This window comes from Cynocephalus volans, chromosome 5, assembly GCF_027409185.1.
Source record: "Cynocephalus volans isolate mCynVol1 chromosome 5, mCynVol1.pri, whole genome shotgun sequence".
Lineage (NCBI taxonomy): Eukaryota > Metazoa > Chordata > Mammalia > Dermoptera > Cynocephalidae > Cynocephalus > Cynocephalus volans.
This window is the reverse complement of record NC_084464.1, coordinates 65,940,043-65,950,656: the sequence shown is the minus strand read 5'-3', so window position 1 is coordinate 65,950,656 and position 10,614 is coordinate 65,940,043. Positions and strand designations below refer to the sequence as shown.

Here is a 10,614-nt window from a genome sequence, read left to right as displayed (position 1 = left end):
AGTAGGGAAAAGATGATTGGAATTATGGGTTGTAACTATAAATTGGGTGCTCTGAAAGCTTTGAAAGATGTGTTTACCACATCTTTTTCATTTTCCTCCTGGACAAACAGCTAAATTATTCTCCTCTGTAAGCTGGGAGAAGGAAGGCATGTAATTAATTCTTTCTTTCCAGTAGAATGTAGGCAGAAGAGATTTATGCTTCTTCTAAAGGTAGACCCCAAACCCTCCCGTGAAATCCTCGGCTGCTCAACTAGCTCACTCTTACTTCCTCTCTCTCTTTCTCTTTCTGTCATCTTTGGCCAGTTGGATGAAGGGGATCCAGAGAGCATTCCAACATGGCCTTCAGGAAGAGCAGAGTCACATGATGGAGGAGTCTAAATTCCTGAGTCACCTACGGGAGGAGAGCAACCCAATCTGTATCCCATTGTGACAGTGTGTTGAGCTGTGAAAAAGAATTTTTTTTTTTTTAAGACAAGAAAGCATCATTACTTATGCTGACTAATGCAGAAACAATTGTAAGGACTTTGTCTTTCGAATAAAATGGGGAGTCAGAGCAGGGTTTTGAGCAGAGGAGTGATTTAATCTGACTGACCTTTCAAGAGTTGTACTCTGGCAGCTCTATGGGTAATAGACTGTGGAGGTACAAGAGTAGAAACAGGGAAACCAGGTAAAGGACTATTGCAATAATTCTAGCAAGAAATGATGGTAGTTTGGAGTACTCCACCAGCGGTGGAAACGATGAGCAACTGCCAGTTTCCGGGTAGATAATGAAGGTAGAGCCATGAGAATTTCTTTCATATTGGATATGGGAGTGAAATAAAGGATGATATCAAGGTTTTTGACCTAGCAGCTGGGAAGATAAACTATATCACTGAGATGGGCAATGTGATGGATGGAAAAGATTTGGTGGAAAGATGAATTTAGTTTTGGATATGTTGAGTTTTAGGTGTCAAGTCAGCAGTGGGATATGAGCCTACTTTCAAAGAGAATTAATGAACTAAAAATATTAAATAAATCTTGTAATTCAATTTATTTTATTTTATCTTGTTTTATTTAACTTTCAGGAGCTTTTATTGTCTGAATAACAGAACACACAAAACCAGACAGAGAAGGCCCTAAGGAAATGATGGTCATGTTTCATTGTATTTGCCATTTGGTCCTTCATCTTCTGAGCATTTACTGTATTTTCTTTTAATGATATTAGACATTTGTTTTGATCACAAATGCAATTCAGGTGCGAATAAATAAATACATTATCTTCTAACACTCCCCCTTTCCTCAATGTTTCTTTAAATAGAAAAAAGTGATAAATGTCTCCTCATAGCCTATTTGGCCATAGTTGTTTCACTTATAGTTTTAAAAACAGATTGTAACTTGATCTCCTGAAATCCTTGAACTTATTCTGTTAAAGACATCCTGAGAAAGAAAGAAGTCAATCTGTCAAAGACTTCAAGAGAATGAAGTCCTACTGATATTGTCATAATCTCCAAGAACATGGTAACTGTGTTGAAGGCAACTGGGAGAGGTCTTCAGCAAACTGAGGGCCACTGGAAAACTATGCAGAGGCAAATCTTGTCAACAAGATGCCAGCTCCTTGAATTAAAGCTAGCAGAACACTACCCATCACAGCTGACCGAACCATGGCCATTGGTCCATTCTTGCTGCCATTATGGTTCCTGTTAAGGCACTGCTTGTGATGGAGACCCAGGGATCTTCTTTTCCTCTGACTTGACCATAGTACAGTCAGTCATGGAAAACAGACCTCGCCAAATGGCAAAGCTACCTCCCAACTGTGGAGCCCTGGTTTTAATAGCTGTCAAACTCCCTCAGGGTCTGTGTTTTACTCCCATAGCAGAATTGCAAGAACCTTTGATTGTTTGAAAGATACCACCACCTATGTACCTATCACAAAGGCCCCACCTGTCACCCACATTGCCAGGGGCAAGGTTCTCATGTGTTCTCCTCCATCTGGACTTCAACAGTGCAAGTGATGCTCAAGCCTACACATAATTCAACTTAATGATATTAGTTCTTTTAATCACATAAATCTTTTAAAAAAAACACCCCGTATAACAAATTGTAGTTATCAGAAATAGTGTCTGGATAATATTGAATATTTTTATTAATCAGATGTGATCCTTGAGAATAATAGCACATTTTAGTATGCATGTCTTCAGTTACTATTGAGAAAAACATAGGATTTGATCATGTTTAGTGCCCACCTGTATTTCTATTATGTATTTCTCATATCCTATATATATTGTTCTATTGGGGTATATTTATATATTTATAAAAGCCCTTAGTATGTTATGGTAGTTGATAATTTATCTGTGATACGTTTTGCAGTTACAGTCTACCCTTTTATCACTTTTTTCAACTACAAAATCTCAGAAATCTGACCCAAAATCATGAATAAAAATGTTAATTCTTTGTTGCTTTGTCTCTAATGTAGAGAAGAGAAAAAAGAGGAGACAAGAGAAGGGAATAATACTTTTACAGCTTCATTTACTTTTCTAATTTGGATCCTTGTAAAGATATGTTTTCCTTTAAACCATTTCAAGAAGTTGCATACCTACTTTTCAAAATAATTTTTCAAGTTTAGTATCAAATCCCATATAATGAAAAGGCTGAGATTACTGGCAACTGAGGCCAGTACAGTTACTTTGGATGGTTGACGGCTTCAATTTATGACCTGAGATTTTGTTGAGTAGCAACTATCATCAGTGGGTAGCCCTGAGGGGAATGTGAGAAACTTCCAAGGATTTTCTGGTAGCTGTGATCCCGGAGGACTCAGAGGTCAGTCCTGGAGGGCACTATCAGTAATCAGGAGACTGGAATGTGAATTAGTAGCAGAAAAGGCTCAAAGAAAATTTGATAAACACCATTCTTTTGCCTGGCCTGCTTTTATTGTGACATCTTCACCACAGGTGGCTTTGGCCTCATTGTGACGCCCACACTTGGTATCTGACAATGGAAATAGTTTCTGTCTTTAACTTTCAATGTGGAAGGTTTCTGAATCCCAGCATATTGCCTCTGTGACTTCTTCCCCACTGTCCTTGAGCAACTCAACCTTCTCTTCCTCCCTTATCTTCCCCTTCTCTTCCCTCCCCCCACTCATCCCTGTCACTCACCACCCCCCCAATACACACAAGTGGTTTGTCTATTTTTACTGTTATTTCAGAGAACCAACTTTTGGCTTTGTTTGACATCTCCATTCTCTTAGTTTTATCATTCATTTGTTTCAGGTATTATTGTTGATTTCTTCTTTTTAGTTTTACTCTGTTCTTTACTTCCTTAAGTTGTATAATTAGTACATTAGTTTATCAGTCTTTCTTCTTTTCATAATATAAGCACTTATGCTGTACATTTTCCTCTAAATTCTCATTTATTGTATTTAACAAGTTTTATATTTTGAATTTGCATTATGTGTCAATTTTAGACATATGGCTATTTCCATTATAATTTCTTTAACTCGTGAGTTAAGATGTGCTTTACATTTTTAAAATAAAAATTTAAAACATTTTATCTTATGGAAAATAATTTCTTTGAAATTTGTTGAGATGTTTATGGCTTATTACATGATCAGTCGTCTGTGTTTAATTTAGTAGAACATGTATTTCTTAACCACCAGTTTAAAATTTTATGTAATCCCATTAGATCAAGGTTGTTAATTGTGTTGTTTAAATGTTCCTTGCATTTTCTTGTTTGATTGATTTATCCATTAGTAAGAGATATATGTTAAAAGCTCTCACCCTATGGTAGTTGGTGATTGTTCCATTTCTTCTTGTGATGTTCTCAGTGTTTTTTTGCCTTATCTATTTTGAGACTATCTTAATTAAGTTCATAAAATTTTAAAAGTATTTATCTTAAAATATTTATTATGTACTACATCTATGTCAAATCATGCTTTAGCTTTAAGCTTTCTTATTAATAGAGCATCATCAATTTTGGGGGGTGAATATTTACATGATTTGTCTTATTCTATCCTTTTACTCTCAGTCTTTCTGTCATTAAATTTTAGGGTATCTCTATAAAGAACATGCAGTTTGACTTCTTTTATTCAATCAATATGGAAATTTTTGTTCTGACTGGTGAATGTTATCCATTTCAATGTATTATAATTATTGATGTATTTGAATTTATTTCTATCATATTTTGTGTTTTTTCCATGTTTCTTTTCTTCCTATTTCTTGAATTCTTTCAGATCAGTATTTCTTCTTTTTTTCCTCCTTATTTAATCTCTCTCTTTCTGGTTTAGGGGTGATTTGCTCAATATTATTTTAATTGGCATCCTAGAAATTAAAACATGCAACCCAAACTTAATGAAGTCTAAGGTGAATCAACACCTTTACTCAGGACACTGCTTTAACTGTTTTCAGCATATCGTTGGCTCACATGCTATTATCATCTAGTGTTAGTTTAATCTTTTGTACTTTTAATCCTCGCAGGCTAGGCTTGATTAGATATATTCACATGTTTATCATTGTCTCTGCTCGTTCCTCCCTGCATCTCAAGACTTCCATCTGGTATCTTTTCCTTTCTTTTTGAATCACATCCTTAAGAATTTCCTTTCATGAAACTCTTGTTTCTATATGTGAAAGTTTTATTTTTTTTATTGTTCTTGAAAGATAGTTTTGTTAGAAACACAATTTTGCACTGAGATGCTGAGAGACATATCCCCCCAAGTTTGAAGAGATCCCACTATCTTATTATTTCCCGTATTACTGTTGAACATTTTAGCTGAGAATTTAGTTATTGCTTTATTGGAGGTTATCACATGCATACAAAAAAGTGCACAAAACATAAACGTATTGCTTAACTAAATCACGAAGTGATTATGTTTATAATTAACACCCAAATCAAGAAATACAATATTCTCAATGCCCATATAATACTTTTTTATACCTTCTGTGTTTGGCTATTGTTTTATCTTTCTCTATTTTTCTATGTGTTTATTTTTTTAGCTCCCACTTATGAGTGAGGACATGGAATGTTTCACTCTCTGTGCCTAGCTTATTTCACTTACAATTTTCTCTAGCTTCATCCTTCAAATGGCAGAATTTCATTCCTTTTTATGGCATTTATGCTGTGAATGACAGAATTTCATTCCTTTTTATGGCCGAGTAATATTCCATTATGTATATATACCACATTTTCCTTATCCAGTCATCTGTTGGTGGACACTCAGGTTGTTTCCAACTCTTTGCTATTGTAAATAGAGATATGATAAACATGGGAGTGCAGGTATCCCTTCGACATGATGGTTTCCATTCCTTTGGGTGTATACCTAGCAGTAGGATTGCTGGTTCATATGGCAGTTCTTTCTATAGTTGTTTGGAAACTCCATCCTGTTTTCTATAATTGGTGCACTGATTTACACTCCCATCAACAGTGTAATAGGGTTCTCCTTTTTCCTTATCCTCACAAGCATTTGTTATTCTCTTTTTGATAATGGCTAGTCTAACTGGTATGAGATGATATCTCAGTATGGTTTTGATTTGCATTTCCCTGATGATTAGTGATGCTGAGCATTTTTTCATGTGTCTGTTGGCCATTTGTATGTCTCCTTTTGAGAAATGCTTATTCAGCTCCTTTGCCCAATTTTTTTTTTTTTTTTTTTGTGACCAATAAGGGGATCACAACCCTTGGCTTGGTGTTACCCACACCGCGCTCAGCCAGTGAGCACACCGGCCATCCCTATATAGGATCCGAACCCAGGGCGGGAGCACCCCTGAGCTCCCAGCACCACACTCTCCTGAGTGAGCCATGGGATCGGCCTCCTTTGCCCAATTTTAAATCAGGTTACTTGTTTTTTTACTGTTAAGTGTTTTGACTTCCTTGTATATTCTGGATATTAATTCCTTGTCAGATGCATAGTTTGCAAATATTTTCTCTCATTTTGTAGTAGGCTATCTTTTCATTCTATTAATTATTCGTTTTTTTTTTTTTTTTTTTTTTTGCTAGGCAGAAGCTTTTTAGTTTGATGTAATCCCACTTCTTTATTTTTCTTTTTGTTGCCTGTGCTTTTGGAGTCATATTCATGAAGTCTCTGCCAGGTCCTACTTCTTGAAGTGTTTTCCCTATGTTTTCTTTTAGGAGTTTTATAATTTCAGGTCTTATATTTAAGTCTGTAATCCATTTGGCGTATGGTGAGAGATATGCATCTAGTTTTGTTTTACATATGGATGTCCAATTTTCCCAGCACCATCTATTGAAGAGGCAATCCTTTCTCCTATGTATGCTTTTTTTTTGTTTTGTTTTGTTTTTGCCTTTGTCAAAGATCAGTTGGCTGTAAGTATGTGCATTGATATCTGGGTTCTCTATTCTGTTCCATTGGTCTGAGTATCTTTTTTAGGCCAGTACCATGCTGTCTTGGTAATATAGCTTTGTAATATAATTTGAAGTCAGGTAGTGTTGTGCCTCTAGCTTTACTTATTTATTTTTTTGCTTAGGATTGCTTTGGGCCTTTTGTTGTTGTTGTTGCTCCATATGAATGTTAGGGTTGTTTTTTCTATTTCTGTGAAGAATTGGTATTTTGATGTGGATGGCATTGAATCTGTAAATTGCTTTGGGTAGCATGGATATTTTCTCAATGTAAATTGTTCCCATCCAAGAGCATAGAATGTTTTTCCATCTTTTTGTGTCCTCATTAATTTCATTCAGCAGTGATTTGTAGTTATTGTTGTAGCCATCTTTCACTTCCCTGGTTAAATTGATTCCTAAGTAATTCATTTTTTTGGTGACTGTTGTAATTGGGCTTGCTTTCTTGATTTTTTTTTTCTGCTAGTTTGTTGTTGGAATATAAAAATGCTACTGATTTTTGTGTGCTGATTTTGTATCCTGGAACTTTACTGAAATCATTTATCAGGATCATGTCATCTTCAAACAGGGACAGTTTGACTTCATCTTTTCCAATCTGGATGCCCTTTATTTCTTTCTGTTGCCTGATTTCTCTGGCAAGTACCTCCAAATACTATGTTAAATAGGAGTGGTGAGAGTGGGCATCTTTGTCTTGTTTCTATTCTTAAGAGAAAAGCTTTTGGCTTTTCCACATTCAGGATAATAGTGGTGATTGGTTTGTCATATATGGCTTTTATTGTGTTGAGATACTTTCTTTCTGTCCCTAATTTACTGAGAGCTTTTACCATGAAGTGATGTTGAATTTTGTTGAAGGATTTTTTTGTATCTATTAGATAATTGTATGGTTTTTGTCCTTGATTTTTTTGATGTGGTGTAACACATTTATTGACTTGTGTATGTTGAAGCATCCTTGCATCCCTGGGATGAATCCCACTTGATCATGGTTTATAATCTTTTTGATGTTTTGCTGTATTCTGATTGCTAATATTTTGTTGAGGATTTTTGCATCTGTGTTCATCAGAAATATTGGTCTGTAGTTTTCCTTTTTGGTTGTGTCTTTGCCTGATTATGGTATCAGGGTGATGCTGGTTTCATTGAATGAATTTGAGAGAATAGCCTCTGTTTCAACTTTTTGTATAAGTTTGCAGAGAATTGGTATTAATTTGAGTTTAAACGTTTGGTAGAATTCAGCAGTAAAGCCATTTGTCTTGGGGTTTTCTTTGTTGGGAGACTCCTGAATACTGCTTCAATCTTGTTGCTTGCTATTGGTCTGTTCAAGTTTTCTATGTCTTCTTGGTTCAGTCTTGATAATTTGTATGTGTCCAGAAATTTATCCGTCTCCTCCAGGTTTTCAAATTTGTTGGTGTATACTTGTTTGTAATAGTCGCTAATGATTATTTGTATTTCTATTTTATCTGTTGTAATGTCTTCTTTTCATTTCTGATTTTTGTTATTTGGGTTTTCCCTCTTCAGTTTTTTTAGTTATTGTACTAATGGTTTGTCTATTTTATTTATCTCTTCAAAAAACAAACTTTTTGTTTCATTGATCTATTGTGTTATTTTGGGAGTCTTCATTTCATTTTGTCCTGCTCTGATATTCATGATTTCTTTCTGTCTACTAATTTTGGGATCTGATTGTTCTTGTTTTTCTAGTTCTCTGAGGTGTAGTGTTAGGTTGTTTACTTGAAATCTTTCTACTCTTTTGATGTAAGCAGTTATTTCAATAAACTTCTCTCAGTACTGTTGTTATAGTTCTGATCATTTTTTAAATTAGTTGTTTGCCTTTCTGTTATTGACTTGAGGAGATATTCATAAATTTCAGATATATGCCTTTTGTAAATAATGCGAGTTGCAAATATCTTCTCCCACACACTGAGTTTGTAATAACTATGTTTCTGTATATTTATAGAAAATCTGTTTAATTCTTTCCAAATATATGGTCCATTCTTTTGTAAACTTTTAATTTCTTTTTAATCTTTTTATTTCCTTAAATAGTTAAACAATTTAATATTTTTTATTTCAAGATTTCAATATCTGAATTGTTTGTGAGTCTAATTCTGCCTTTCCCTCCTCATTTCTGATTTTCTCTTATGGTTACTTCATATATTTGTGTGTGATGGGGGTAGGTAGCTGAGGAGAGAATGAGGTCTTAATTGAGATTATGTTTCCCTAGTGAGAATTAATCTATTTTTTTTTTTTCTACCAAGAGCCTATGTATGGTAACAATCTTAGGCTACCTTAGCTTCATTTCTTAAGAGTGGTATGATACATTGGAGTTTGTACAAAATTTGCTAAACAAAGGAGACAGTGAGAAGTTTAATTATGAATATAATATTATTAGATCTCTGATATTAAAGAGAGGGAGAGAGAGAAAAAGAGCATGTAAAATGATTTAAGCAAACAGTTGGAAGTTGGGGATCAGTCAGGACATTGTTGCAATTATCTTGACAAGGGGTAAAGTAGACAGGTAAGATAATGGTGGTAGTAAGAAAGGACACAATGACTCATGAAGACAATGTGGATTTACATTTAACAATGTAATATAAGTAGAAACAAAAAGAGTAAAAAAATACTGTTGGTCAAAGACCCACATCTTTGTAAAAAAGCACTGTCATTCACTGCTGGTAGAAATATAAATTAGTCAAATCTCCAGATAGGGAATTTGGGAATGTATACCAGGAACTATAAAAACAAAAATGTGTAGTATACCTTTCACCAGTAATTCTACCTTTAGGGTAACTAAGGAACTATTCAGACCAGCATGTAAAAGTATATGAGCAAAACTTTTCCCGGCAGATTTCTTTTTGAGGTAGCAAATTAGAATCAATCTGTACATTTATTCAGCAAAATAGAATGGAGTTATCAAAAATGAAGCTATAAATCTATATATGTGGACATGGAAAAATTCAAATCTATTGCTGAGTAATAAAAATAGGTCAAAGGATGGTATGTAAAAGATATTATTAGAAATAAAATATTATTCATGCATGTATAGAAAATATTTGAAAATATATCTCTATCTATAGCTATAAGTTTAACAGTGCTCATGTCAGTGTTTTTTTCTTTATTGTTTTAGTTTTTGATAATGCATGTGGATTACTGTTTTGGAAAAATGGTGATGCCATTAACAGATACTTCAAAGAAGCCAGTACAAGCTATTGGTTTAGTAAAGAATATGGTAAACTTAGATGTTTTGTTTGCTTTGGTCGGGGATCCAATTGAATATATCTGAGTATCAGTTTGAAAGAGTCTGACCACAAAGAATTTAAAATAAAATGGCTGATGACAGAATTTATTCAAATGTTTAAAAAAACCAAAAAACCCAAAAAACAAAACATCAACTGGCTCCCAGGAACTTTAGTACTAAATTTTTTACGCTCACTTTAAAAAATGATATAAGCCCATATATTGATCATAATTATTAACCTCTTTATAGAGTTTACCTTTTCCCCCCCCCCAGTCCTATTACATATAATTACATTTATCAGTTATTTGAAATCCCTTATAGGTTGGGTGAGCTACACATTTGAGAGAAATATATTGTATAATTAAATAATGATTTTATTGGTTATTATTTATGATCAAAACATCTAACAGGGCACTTTAATTAAATTCTATAGATGAATAAAAATCTTACAACTATCATTTCCTATCATAACTTTTCTAGGCAAACATTGAATAATGAATTTTTCAGTCATTAGTTTGCCAATTTGCATTTTTGACTTTTTTTTTTTTAAACCTCTCAACATTCAGTAATTCTTTTTTTAAAGGACAAAAAGTCTTTTATTTATTATGAAAAATGGGAATTTATTTAATGTATGGTACTTGTAAGAATTTGGTAAATCCTTTGTTAACAGACTTTTTAATGTTTCTAAGTGCCTTAAGCAAGTTTCATTCTATAAACCAAAAGCCTATATTCTCCCAATAACAAGTCATTTGTTTGTATTTTTGCCCAGCTTTAATAACTGTTTTTCTTGAAAGTCACGGAGACTCTGGAGTCAGACAAACCTAGCTCCCCACTGCCACCCTTCACTAGCTGTAGACTTCTGCAGGTTATTAACCTTTCTAACCTCAGTTTACTCATCTTCCCCAAAATGGAGATAATAATATTTACTTAAGAAAGGTTGTGAAAAGGATTAAATGAAATAAAGCAGTGGAACATCTAATACAATCCTTGGCTTATAGTAGAGACTCAATAACTGGTAACTATTATTATTCAAACTCTGCAATAAAAAATCTCACCCGTAAAAAGAA

General features: G+C 33.9%; 1 pseudogene; it reads right to left on the bottom strand.

Moving 5' to 3' along the window:
• Positions 1–1,477: 1,477 nt before the first annotated feature.
• LOC134379070 (mitochondrial import inner membrane translocase subunit Tim17-A-like) lies at positions 1,478–1,968 on the bottom strand (annotated as a pseudogene).
• Positions 1,969–10,614: the final 8,646 nt, after the last annotated feature.